General features: G+C 42.5%; 1 pseudogene; it reads right to left on the bottom strand.

Annotated features, from left to right (window-relative positions):
- Nucleotides 1–252: 252 nt before the first annotated feature.
- LOC146805762 (HAUS augmin-like complex subunit 8) overlaps nucleotides 253–13,568 on the bottom strand; it is a 118,778-nt pseudogene continuing 105,462 nt past the window's right edge.

Raw genomic sequence — 13,568 nt, 5'->3', positions numbered from 1 at the left:
AGATAAAGCTGAAAGAAACATTTAACACCACAAACAATGGACATCTAGCATGCTATTCACAATGTATGCTGTACAGTGCTGAAGTGGACACTAATTACATTTTAACCATCAGTAGAGAATACATGAGTGTTACGGCCTGAAAGAATGAATGAGGCAATCCATGTAACTCAAATGTGAAAGATAAACACTTCACATCTCTCATGCTAGAATACTGAATCAATGGTATTGTTTTTCCCAATGTTTGTCTGGATATTAATTGTTTAGGAAGAGATCATTTTCATGGCAAATGCATTTCTCATCTAGAAGAAGGATGTAAGCAAATGGTGTTCTTTGATGGGCGATAATTAGTTTGAACAAATACATGATTAGTTCATTATTTGAAACAATCGTTGTCAATTGGCTGCTGAAATGACACTGGAACTGCAACAGAACAGAACATGAAATCAATTCAAGTTGATAAGTGAAGGAAATATGCAAGAAAAATCTTCCTCAAAGTAAATTTTTTGACATAGACATACTTTGAAACCACTGTTTCAGAACTGTGTCTCCTTGTGGAAATATTGCTCTGGCAGTGTAATGATGCCAAGGTCAGTGTGCCTGCATTAATTATCTCCTCTTATCTGCTGTGGTAGATGTTAAATCTACCCAGGGGCAAAATTTAAGTTTCACACACGTATATATTTCAAAAATCTTTCAATATCTATTCATAAATCAATGTCACTTGATCTTTAATGCCAGGTCTTTCTTTTTTATCTCCCTTATTTTTGAACTTTAGTCTCCCCTAGAGCTTTAGGTGCACCATAAAAGGAAGCCCAAATACACGATAAAATATGCACAATATCTTCAAAGTTGCATATAATCCAGCATACTGAAACCCGATTCAGAAGAACTGAATTGTTCTCACTTTGTTCTTTTATTTTCTAGTGCAGTAATGTATGAATTAAAAGTCCGTAGGATGTGAGTTGCACAACACTTGTTCTAAAACATTTGATTTACAACAAAAGGGATCAAGCTCTCCCCCATGCCTTAGACTACACACTTTACATTAAAGATTTTATTACACTGGAATTCAGTCACTTAAATTGGTGCATTTGAGCCTTGGTTTGCAAATGAAGCACTAGTGTTGAAATTACAGTTTGCTGGATGTGTGGAGAAAAGTCTCTTAATTGCAGTACAGCTTTCTTTAGCTGCCTGTGTGCTGACAGTTATTCCAGGTTTCACTATGGTGTTGGCCTTCATCAGGGACCTAACTCTACACTGTGCTGGATTCCATCCATAACTGAGGACTAACTTATCAGTGCTCACAAGAAAGGCTTCACAGATGCCAGGTGTTTGTTGGCTGGCGACCCTGCCACGGGCAGCTTTAGCGCTTGTGGCGCCTGGTGCAACAATCTTTTTTTGCACACCTAATGACCACGTTCTCCATGGATTCACTCTTTATCAGCCTTCAACAATGCCCCTCATCTCTAGGCCTGGGCCAAAATTCCGTTCCGTTCGTGGAAATTGCGATAATTTGGCATTTTCGCGTTCCGTGGAAAACGCTAAAATGTCAAAATTTCCGCATTCCGCAGCTTAGCGATAATTTGTTTCTTGCTCGCGCTGTAAAATAATACATTCTCGCGTGCGCGCGATCACCTTACCTGAATCCCCGCATTCGCCAACAAGTTTTCCCGATCCGGTCGCGTTCTCCACGAGATGTTGGATTGTTGGTAGCCATTTGTGCAGTCTCGCGACAGTTCGTGCCCGCAGTAACATCATACGTCGCGCGATCACCTCTTTCTTCTCGCGATCATGCACCGCGAGACAAGTGAAAACAAGATGGCCGCGCCCACGAGCAACCGCATGGGTAAGTTGGTGAGCCGCGACCACGCAGAAATACTGCAAACGGGCGGGAAAAAAACTTCCGCATCTTCGCGATATTTCCGCGTGTTTGCGGAGATTTTTAACATTTTCGCGATAAATTTCGTAAATTCCACCCACCCCTACTCATCTCTCTATAGCCCCTCTCTCACATGCATGTGATTGTTTTTTTAGTGATACACATACCTGTGTAGGGTGTCATAGCACTTTACATCACACATACATTATACAGAGAAAGTAAATCATTTGTGTGTAAATCAGTCTGTATTAAATGTTAAAGAAGACAGTAAGGATTACAAGGTGTAGGAATCACATGTCATTTATACTGGTAGGCAGTATATTTTAAGAGTGTTTGGCCTCGGAGAAGCACAGACTCAGGATGTAAAAAGTACCACCGCGATTAGGTTTGGCTTTAGAATGCATTTCTCCCCAAACAAACGCTATTTAGCAATTTTAGGATCATGAAATACTGGAGAAATAAACATGATGTTCTAATCTATATCTTGTAGTTTGCATGCATCTCTTTGATGACAGTTCATAGGCCACTGTGTTGTATTAGGATTGTAACTTATGAACTGCATGATACCAAGGCAAAAGCAGTAACCCACTGAGCTATCCACATAAACTGCAGTCATTTATGGTGCCTGTTCTTTGCAGCAGCCATATTAACCTTCTGAGCTACTTTATGATCAGTCAAAACTATTGCTAGACAAAACTTTTATCTCTCCCCAGCAGTAACATTAATTATCAGAGTTAACTTCACATTTTTATTGTTGCTTGAAAATTGATGAACACAGGAGGAACTCTGCGATAGCTGCTTTTAAACCATATGTTTTTCTAAACACAGCACCCTCCCCCCTTTTGAGCTCTTGCCAGGTGCGGCTGCACCTGTCACACACCCAAAACCCCTGCACTGACCCTGCCCTTGAATTCCTCCTATTGGAGTCCGTGCTAGCTTTCAATATAATAATGGGTTATATTAGTGCAAGCTGATGATTCAGTTGCTGCATTGGTGGCTTTGCAGCTCGCAGGAGAATGGTGTAGCTTCCACTGTTTTTGACTGTAAAATATTTTACATACTTGCTATTTTACATTCAGAGTCATATAATTCCAAAAGGAAAGAAATATGTCCAGTTCTTCAATTTTACATTGCCACTACTAAAACCCACCTCTTGAGAAAACATGTTCCGTAAACATGTCCTTCTTTCAATCATTCATTCCATCCTACATGCCAAGAGCTGCACACAATAGGTTTTCATCAGGAGAGTTACCTTTTAGAGAACAGAGAGAGGTGACTTTTCCCTACGACCCCTGTGTGGAAATGGCTGTACAAAGGCACCCACTATGTTCATATGGTGAATGGCAATGGAATCTTTGTAATAGTTTGGAAACTGGACAAAACGAATGATTAAAATCAGTGAATCTCAAAGGTCTTCTCTTCATTTTAATGCACAGCACATTTCTGCAAATGTATCCCTAGATGCAGTCAGATCCTGAAAGAATGACAATACTTTTGGCTGATTACTGTGAATCCTGTGCAGTCTCTCTCGACTTAGCAATTTTCTAGCCTCTGACAGTTAACCTATACTTATTACCATGATGCATGAAACAAAAAAGGACACCTAAGCTGTGGTTGTTCATATTCATTTATTAATACTTCCTTAATGCATAACAGTTGCCTCGACAAAACAAGTGTCAATAATAGTTCCCTTCTACAACATCTATAGTATCTAACATCTAAATAAACAGCTGGTTGGCAGCAGTTTCAACAAGTTCACCCATCAAATGTAGTAAAGGATATGACAATCCAATGAGCAAGGTTACTTCTCGTGGTACTGATGGTGAGCTGCTGTTTGAGTGCTCCTTACACTTCATTCATGAACATAATGAATTCAATGTTTTGACAGAACTTTGTTGAGCACTCATTTCATGAAGACCCAGTGTTACTAGTATCAATAGTCATCCCTCCTTTTTAGCAGTGTATAGTCTATGTTCCTCCCGGTTAGTTGTCTCAGATAAACTTGGGGTATGCAGAGGTTGAGCTAATTTTTCTAAAGCAGTATTTCTTATCATTAGCAAGGTTGAACAACCACGCCTCATGACTGTGTTATGTTGCTCCCATCAAGCAAAAGGCCATATATATATCCTTTTTTATCTGAATTTTAGGAGCCTTCCATAATAATGTCAATTGTCGGTGTGCTCCTATTCGTTGGCCAGTAGTTCTATGCAGAGTTGATCACTAAAACCTTATATTCAGTAATACCAGGACATCCATATACTTGATGTAAGAATCACGGATTTGTAAAGGTGCTTAAAAATCCAGCTTTTGTTCCGGTACAGTTGTGCGCTTTGTATTATATTAAGGATTAATCCAATGTATGCAGTCAAGGTAAATAGTGAGGACCATTGAATAAATCTCCTGAAACATGCCTTTAGGAATCATACTCTTCTACCATTCACATATTTCTGTTCATTGTGGATCACGTGTATACCTGCTTAATATCAGTTTCCTTCCCTCTCCTATGTAAAATGTACATATAAGTGATTAGTTTGTAACATCCCCCTAAAGGGGTTCACAGATAGAATATTGGTGCCCAAATATCCCCATACCCAAATATCGAGTCATAAATATTGATGTAAAAAATATAGACATCCTATATTTATAATGGTAAGTATAAAAATATCGGAGAAAAATATCGATGTAGAAAATATAGATTTTTTATATATGTAAAAAATGATGTTAGATATATTAAAGAATAAAATTGACATTAAATTTTTTTTGCGATTTAATATACATTTTAACAAATATAAGAAATACATTAATTTAAAACAAATTAAACATGCATATATAACATGTAATATATATATATATATATATATATATATATATATATATATATATATATATATATATATACATACATATATATATATGTATCCTTTAAAACAAATAATAAACTATTAATTTTAAACTTAAATTATTTTATAACTATATACAAATTTACAAATTAATATATGAAGATATACATACACCTATAACATAAAATCTAATTAAAAACAAGCATTATATTATACATTAAAACATTAAAATGTGTAATAGTCTTTAAACTAAAATGTTGCACTCCAGTGAGTGCAACAGTAGGGAAAGTGTTGGATAGCGGAGGGGGAAAAATAACTATTCCCACTCCAGTGAGTGCAACAGTAGGGAAACTGTCGGATAGCAAAGGGGTAAAAAATACTATTCCCACTCCAGTCAGTGCAGCAGTAGGGAAGGTGTTGGATAGCGGATGGGTAAAAACGTACTATTCTCACTCCAGTGAGTGCAACAGTAGGGCAAGTGTTGGATAGCGGAGGCGTAAAACGTACTATTCCCACTCCAGTGAGTGCAACAGTAAGGAAAATGTTGGATAGCAGAGGGTTAAAAATTACTATTCCCACTCGAGTGGGTGCAGAAGTACAGAAAGTGTTGGATAGCGGAGTGGTGAAAATTACTATTCCCACTCTATTGTGTGCAGCAGTAGGGAAGGTGTTGAATAGCCGAGGTATAAAAATTACTATTCCCACTCTCTGTGAGTGCAACAGTAGAGAACGTGTCGGATAGCGGAGGGTTAAAAATTACTATTCCCACTCCAGAGAGTGCAACAGTAGGTAAAGTGTGGGGCAGCGGAGGGGTAAAACTTACTATTGCCACTCCAGTGAGTGCAACAGTAGGGGAAATGTTGGAAAGCGGAGGGGTAACAATCACTATTCCTACTCCAGTGAGTGCAACAGTAGGGAAAATGTTGGATAGCGGAGGGTTAAAAATTACTATTCCCACTCCAGTGAGTGCAACAGTACAGAAAGTGTTGGATAGCAGAGTGGTAAACATTACTATTCCCACTGCAGTGAGTGCAGCAGTAGGGAAAGTGTTGGAAAGCGGAGGGGTAAAAATTACTATTCCTACTCCAGTGAGTGCAACAGTAGGAAAATTGTTGGATAGAGTAGGGAAAACACTTACTATGCCCACTCCAGTGAGTGCAACAGTAAGGAAGATGTTGAATAGCAGAGGAGTAACAATTACTATTCACACTGCAGTGAGTGCAACAGTAGGGAAAATGTTGGGTAGCAGAGGGGCAAAACTTATATTCCCACTCCAGTGAGTGCAACAGTAGGGATACTGTTGGATAGCAGAGGGGTAAAAATTACTATTTTCACTCCATTGAGTGCAACAGTAGGGAAAGTATTGGATAGCGGAGGAGTAAAAATTACTATTCCAACACCAGTGACTGCAACAATAGGGAAAGTGTTGGATAGCGGAGGGGTAAAATTACTACTTCCACTCCAGTGAGTGCAACAGTAGGGAAAGTGTTGGATAGCAGTGGAGTCACTTCAAAATTAAAAACAAACAAAATATCAACTACAGCACAAAAGATTTAAGAAACAAAAAAGAAAACGTATATAAAAATATTAAAAATTCACAAAAGTTAAAAGCATATTATAATGTTAAAAAGATCTAACAAATACCTGGAAATATGTTTTATTTTTAAATTCCAAAATAATTTACAAACAACTATTTTAATAGAAATTATTTATAATCAAAAACATTAATTATTACATAAATGTAATCTTTTTTATTTCCTACTCTATAACACCACACAATTCACAACAAACATCTAAATTGTTTAAAAAATGTACCTCTATATTTACCATAATTAATTAGCAATTAAAGAAATATAATTAATTTAAAAACATATTAAAACAGATAAAAATTAATTTACTCCCCAAACGCTACCCTATATAACCGAAACCCACACATAAATAAAAATAAGCAATTACCATAAACATTTATGAGTTGATGAATTAATATTAATGATCAACTAATTATTAATGAATTAAACATAAATAACTTTCCACCTCCTACCGCAATAAACACCACAACTCACATCTAAAATTAATTACACAATTTCCATATTTAAATTGTAATTATTTAATTAGCATTAATTAACAAATAATTATTCATTAATTATAAATAAATTGCTTCCCACCCTATTCCCCTATAAACCCCACCACTCCTAAAAAAGCTAACAAATTTAACATAATTAATTACCAATTAATTAATAATTACTATTAACAAGCAATTAATAAATAATTAGTAATACATTAGTTCCCACAATAAACACTATAAAATGAAAATTAAATACATTTTAATAAATACAAAATATTAATAAATGTATTAAAATTAAATTACTTCTCACCCTATTCCCCTGTAAACTCACAACCTGCTCCTATAAAAATGACACAATTTACATAATTACCAATTCATTAATTAATAATAATTAACAAGCAATTAATACATAGTTAATAATACATTAATTTCCACAATCAACAGTATAAAATGTAAATTAAATAAATATTAATAAATAAAAATAATACATTTACTATAATTAAATTACTTCCCACGCTATGCCCCTATAAACCCGCAACCCGCTCCTAAAAAGGGACACTATCCATTTAATTACCAATTAATTAATTAGTAATAATTGACAACCAATTAATAATTAATTATTCATTCATTAATTACCACAATTAACAGCATGACATCTAATTGTAATATATACCAATAAAGAAAAAAATATTAAATGTATTATAATTAAATTACTTTCTACCCTATTCCCCTATAAACCCACAACCCACTACAGAAATAAAAAACACTAAATTTAATTTAAAAAAATGTAATAACTACTAAAGATTTAACAACTATATTGAAAACCAAAAGCAATACTTATACAAAAAAATAGTTCACATACTTTTAAAATACATACTGAAATACATAACACTAATTAAATCATCGATATTTTAAACAACTATATTTTTGAAAACGATATTAATGACTTTGAAATTTTCAAAAACGATATTTCTTACCTCAAAGTCGATATTCTTGACGACAATATTCTTGCTGTCGATATTTCTGCATTACGATATTTCCAACTTGATATTTGTGTATGTCGACCTTTAATACTCGCTTTATTCAGTGTGTTCTGAATCCACAATATAATCAATATTTGCCTTTGAACATCATAGTAGGTGAACTGCCTAATGCCTCCTAAATTAATTCAAGATTTTAAGTTTAGAGCCATGACATACATTCTGAAACATTCTAATGCTTCCCCAACCCCCAACATTTCTCCAATGTGCATATACAATTCCTGATACCGTTTTTAGAATGTTTAACTGAGGTGAATCTGTATGCGTTACTTCCAGAGTCTGCAACATCGATGTCCAACTCATAGAAGCCCACTCCACTAGAGTAGCATACTGCACTTTTTGGTACCCTGAGCAATCAATCATGAATGAGGTCAGTCTTCGCTGGTGTAATTTCCTTGTTTGTATAAGGGTTTGTATAACCCAGATTCAATAACTGTACAACATACTTAAGCTGGACCACCACAAATTAGCCAACCAAGTCCAAGAAAGAGACATCCGAAATATTCCAGTCTATGGTAAGCATCTCAATCCAAATGCTTGAAGTAGTACAATCACTAGTTAGCTTTCATTCAGATTTCATTTAAAGAAAAAAATGGATTTTAGTGAGCAGGCCAATATTTTGGGCACTTATGATTATTTTATTTAGTTAGCTAGCAAAAGGCACATCTTTTTATGAGTTGTACTGTAGGCTCTATGGGGGAGTATACATTACAAGCCAAGTTATCAATGCTGCAGCGACATTCATTAAGTTCAAGGTAAGTAAATGTTTTTGACCACATTGAAGGGGAACTCTTACTCCTATTTAGGTGCCGATTCCGATCCGGGTAAAAAAAATTGCGTACGACTCGCATCCGTATATTTTCACGTACGAATCGAACAAGTACCGTACAACCTGCGAAGTACGATTCATACGTGAAAAATACATACGAATTGCGTCAGGAAAATGGTCCGAGAGGGAGCCGTAAATTTTTACGTCCGAATAGCGTCGGGAAAAGTGTCCGATAGGGAGCCGGACATTTTTACGTGCAAATCGTAAAACAGAAGTCCGAGCGCGCAAGTACGATCTGTACCGCCCGTCCAAATACACAACCGCATGTAAAAGGCCCCGTACGGAGCAAACGCTGTAGCACACATGTACACGGGTAAACTTGTGCCGGGGATACGAGTCGTACAGCCCCCCTCACCCCGCACATGTCAGCTCCGTACCCCCGTATGTCAGCACCGTACCCCCCTCCGCACCGTACCCCAACACCATAGCACAGCCCCGCACCTGTACGCGCTGCACCCCAGGCACATCTCCCAGCCCCACACCTGTACGCCCCGTACCGCAGGACAGTACCCCAGCCCCCCACCTGTACGCGCTGTACCCCTGGCCCGTCTCCCAGCCCCCTACCTGTACGCACCGTACCCCAACACCGTAGCCCAGCCCTGTACCTGTACGCACCGTACCCCAACTCCGTAGCCCAGCCCAGCACCTGTACGCACCATACCCCAACACCATAGCACATCCCCGCACCAGTACGGACCGTACCCCAACAACGTAGCACATCCCCGCACCTGTACGCACCGTACCCCAACAACGTAGCACATCCCCGCACCTGTACGCACCGTACCCCAACACCGTAGCACAGCCCCGCACCTGTACGCACTGTACCCCAACACCGTAGCACAGCCCCCACCTGCACGCGACGTACCCAACACCGTAGCACAGCCCCGCACCTGTACTCACCATACCCCAACACCGTAGCACATCCCCGCACCAGTACGCACCGTACCCCAACACCGCAGCACATCCCCGCACCAGTACGCACCGTACCCCAACTCCGTAGCACATCCCCGCACCTGTATGCACCGTACCCCAACACCGTAGCACAGCCCCGCACCTGTACGCACCATACCCCAACACCGTAGCACTGCCCCCCACCTGTACGCAACGCACCCCAGGCTCGTACTCAAGCCCCGTACCTGTACGCACCGTACCCCAACACCATACCCCAGCACCCTCACCCAGCATCGCGTATGTACGGACCTTACGCGAAAAATACTCGTACAGAACCAGGACACTGTAAAACAGCACAAGGAGGGTCAATTCGACTCGCACAACACCACAAAACACGTCAACATGACAAAATACATCTCCATGACTGACCTGGCACATCCAAACAGGCAAACAGAGGCCCTAAATCACAACCACATCTTATAACACACCCACCACAAATTCAAACCCAGCCACACCCACAAATGGACCAATTAAAAGGGCCCACACACACAACCCATGAGCCTTTGCAACAGACCCACTGCTGACAGACCCCACAGACCAACAACTGCACCGTACTTACACCTTAACTACACCTTAACTTACACACCTTCACACAACCTCATTCACAAACACCCCCTCTTCACATTCACACACACACCGTCACATTCACACCCACACACCCACAACCATCCACACCCACACCCCACACCATGCCCACAGACAAGAATCCAAAGTTCACCAGGGCGGAGCTGGACCTCCTCGTCAACGAAGTCATCAGAGTCGAGCCACAGCTGTTTGGAACATTGGTCAGACAGACCAGCATAGCCCAAAAAACAAGCCAGTGGCAGAGGATTGTCGATAAGGTGAATGCTGTTGCGCCCATCCGAAGGACCAGGCATGAATGCCAAGCCAGGTGGTACGATCTGCGCAGGGCAGTCAAGAGGAAAATGAACGAGGAATATGCCCAGGGTAACATCACTGGAGGCGGGCTGCCCCGCAGACCCGTACATTACCATCCCTGGGAGGAGAAGGTGATGGCCATGCTTCCGCCGGTGGGAGTACACGGAGTCGAAGGAGTCGCAGAGCCTGGTGAGTACACAAACAACTCACGTAACATGGGGGGAATGCCATCCACACCACAAATACACAAAATGCACGCAACTTCCACCAAGCCCTCACAGCACACAACCACACTCAAAAACCACGCTCATGCCACTAACGTCTCCATGCCCCTTTCACAAATAAAGGCAATGCCATGTCCCAGGCCACACCAACCACAGACCCAAGACTGGATGTCCGGGATGCTGGGAGGGTGGGGCTCACACAACACATTGTGCAACTCCGAAGCAGACACCAATGCCCTCAGCCCATATGGCCTAGGTACATACCCATGCCCCATGCCCAATGCACAGGGACTGGCAAAGTACTGACAAGGTAGCTGACACTTGGCCCTGCTGTATGCAGCACAAGTCCTTCCTGTCACCACTGTACACTCAAACACCAACTACACAAGCTCAGATATCTAGCACAGGCACTCAAACTCACTGTCATGCCAGCATGCACCATGAGGGGACAGACACATCACCTGGGAGACCCAATGACAAGTCACACTACACCCAACAGCAGGCCCGGTCACACACCCCCCTCACACAAGCACACACCCCCGGGGCAGCCAACGGATTTACTCACTCTCACAATGGACATGTGACACAACAAGACCAATCCATCGCCAAAAAAGCCTCCGAGCCAAAATTCTACTGGTCAAACACTCAGGAGAACATACCAATCTGTCCCCCGCAACATACCCATCCCCAAGTGTACATTGAGAGGAATGCTAGGCACATCCAACTACCTGGAGGATCTGTGACAACTTGAATATGTATGAAACATGGATGTGGCATGAAACAGCATTAACATTGTCTCTCTCTCACACACAGGGCAACGTCATCGTCCTTCCCCCAACAATGGGGGGGAAAAATCACAGTCCCAGGCTCAGCGTGAAGATGATCCAACCAGCAGCGACGACTCTCACCACTCCATGGATAACCCCGACCAACCTGGCCCCTCTGGTGCCCAAGCCCCTGCAGCACCCCCATTCCTGCCACATCCCAGGAGACACCCAGGAGCCCTGCTCGCACTGAACAACACAGCCAGTCTGACCAGGAGGAACAAGGTTCTCTGGGCACCCAGGAGGAGGCAGACAACCCCGCTAATGCCATCCCTCAGGGGTCCCATAGACCCGATGTTCCCACAACGGCAGGCCAGGCTCGTGTGGGCAGGGGTGGTGGGAGTGGAGGCAGGCGGAGGCAAGAACCTGATCAGGCAGCTGAGGGAACCGGTATGTCACACATATGCCACATCCTGGACACATACCGGCGTGACACCAGGGGCATCAGCAAGGTAGTGTCGAGCCTCACAGAGATGAAGGGGACCCTCGACGTGATGAAGAACCTGCAGGCCGAGCAACATGCCAGTCAACAACAACACCAAGGACGGATGGAGGCAAGACTGGCTGAGCTCCTGGCGGTGCAAACGGACATGAGACGTTCACTCCGTCGGATCGCCGACAACATGGGCAACCCTCCCTGTGCCACCAGGCGAAGACCACCACCAGCCACAGGGAGGGAGGAGGAGGAGGATTCGTCCGACGGAGCATCACAGACATCGTCAAGGCCTGCATCTGAGGGTCCCCCCAGGAAGGTGGGTCGTCCACGGAAAAGACCGTGAGAGTCAGCGGACCATCCACATCTCCCAGGTCACCTGGCCTGGCACCTGGCCCTCTGGCGCAACAGCAGCACCTCATCCAATGACATTCTCTGCCACATGGACTTGCTGGTCACAGTCCGACCAATGATGACCAACACTGTGGTCTGGACTCTGATGACTTCCAAAGCAAAGGATCCCATCTCCCCCTGTGAACTTTGGATTCTATGCACCCGGTAGAGCACCTTAGTTCATCTACCAAAACACGTACCCCACCCTAAATAAAAATCTTAATTTTTTCATGAGATGTTGCTGTCATTTTGCATTAGTCCACAACATATGTGTGTGTAAATGTCAAACTATGCCTGAGTGTTGAACTAACTCCAGCCATCCATACCCTGGGATCTGAGTCTGGTACAGGACACACATGGGTCACAATTTATCAGTCAATGCAGACATGGAGCACAATACTCACCTGTGATGGCCTCAAGCTGCTGAGGGGTTGCTTGCAATACTGTGCGGACAGATCTATTTGGAAGAGTATCATTAAGGCGTAGAGGTCATGCCTCATTTGGAGGTTCCCGGGGAGGGAGTCCCAGGTATGTGTTCCCAGGTGGGAGAACTATGTCCTGCATGCTTGAGTACGGTGGATCTTAAGAATGGTGGCCAGGTCAAGGTTGGATGCACGGAGATGGCACTACGGGTTCTCGGATGACAGTGGTACAAGGTTGGTGTTGGGTCGGGGTTGTGGCATGCCTCCTGAGTGTGGGTGAGGAGTCTGAAGGTCATCCTGCAGCACACAGTGATCCATTGCAGCTATCTCTGCTGGACGGTGATGTGGCTGGGGCGTGGGATGTTGCAGCTGAGGTGTGCAGATGCAGCCTGGATGTGGACAAGTGTCCTGGGAGTTTGGATGTGGCTGCCCCGTAGAGGGCAGGGCAGTATTTGACACGGATGTTGTCGTGGACCTGGGGGATGGTCCGTCTTTCCTTGGAGTGGATCTATCTGGAGATCATGTGCAGAATGCAGAGGGTGTTGCAGTCTGAGGCACAGATGCTGGTGATTACCATGGCAAATGTGAGCAAGCAATCCATGATGCACACCATCTTGTGTGCATGGACACTGGGTGCTTGTGCGGTGCTTCTGCGGGTGGGACACAAGCAGGCGACCCAGCTGTAAGGGGACAATCCTCAGATGTTGACCTCAGTCCTGTACAAGTCCAGCCTCAGGTGACTGCTGTTCTGCCATTCATCAATGGATCTCATGCAATCTAGAATATTGG

Source organism: Triturus cristatus, chromosome 8 (genome assembly GCF_964204655.1).
Source record: "Triturus cristatus chromosome 8, aTriCri1.1, whole genome shotgun sequence".
In the NCBI taxonomy this organism is placed as follows: Eukaryota; Metazoa; Chordata; class Amphibia; order Caudata; family Salamandridae; genus Triturus; species Triturus cristatus.
Note: the sequence above shows the minus strand (reverse complement) of the source record. Positions and strands in the feature narration are given on the sequence as shown.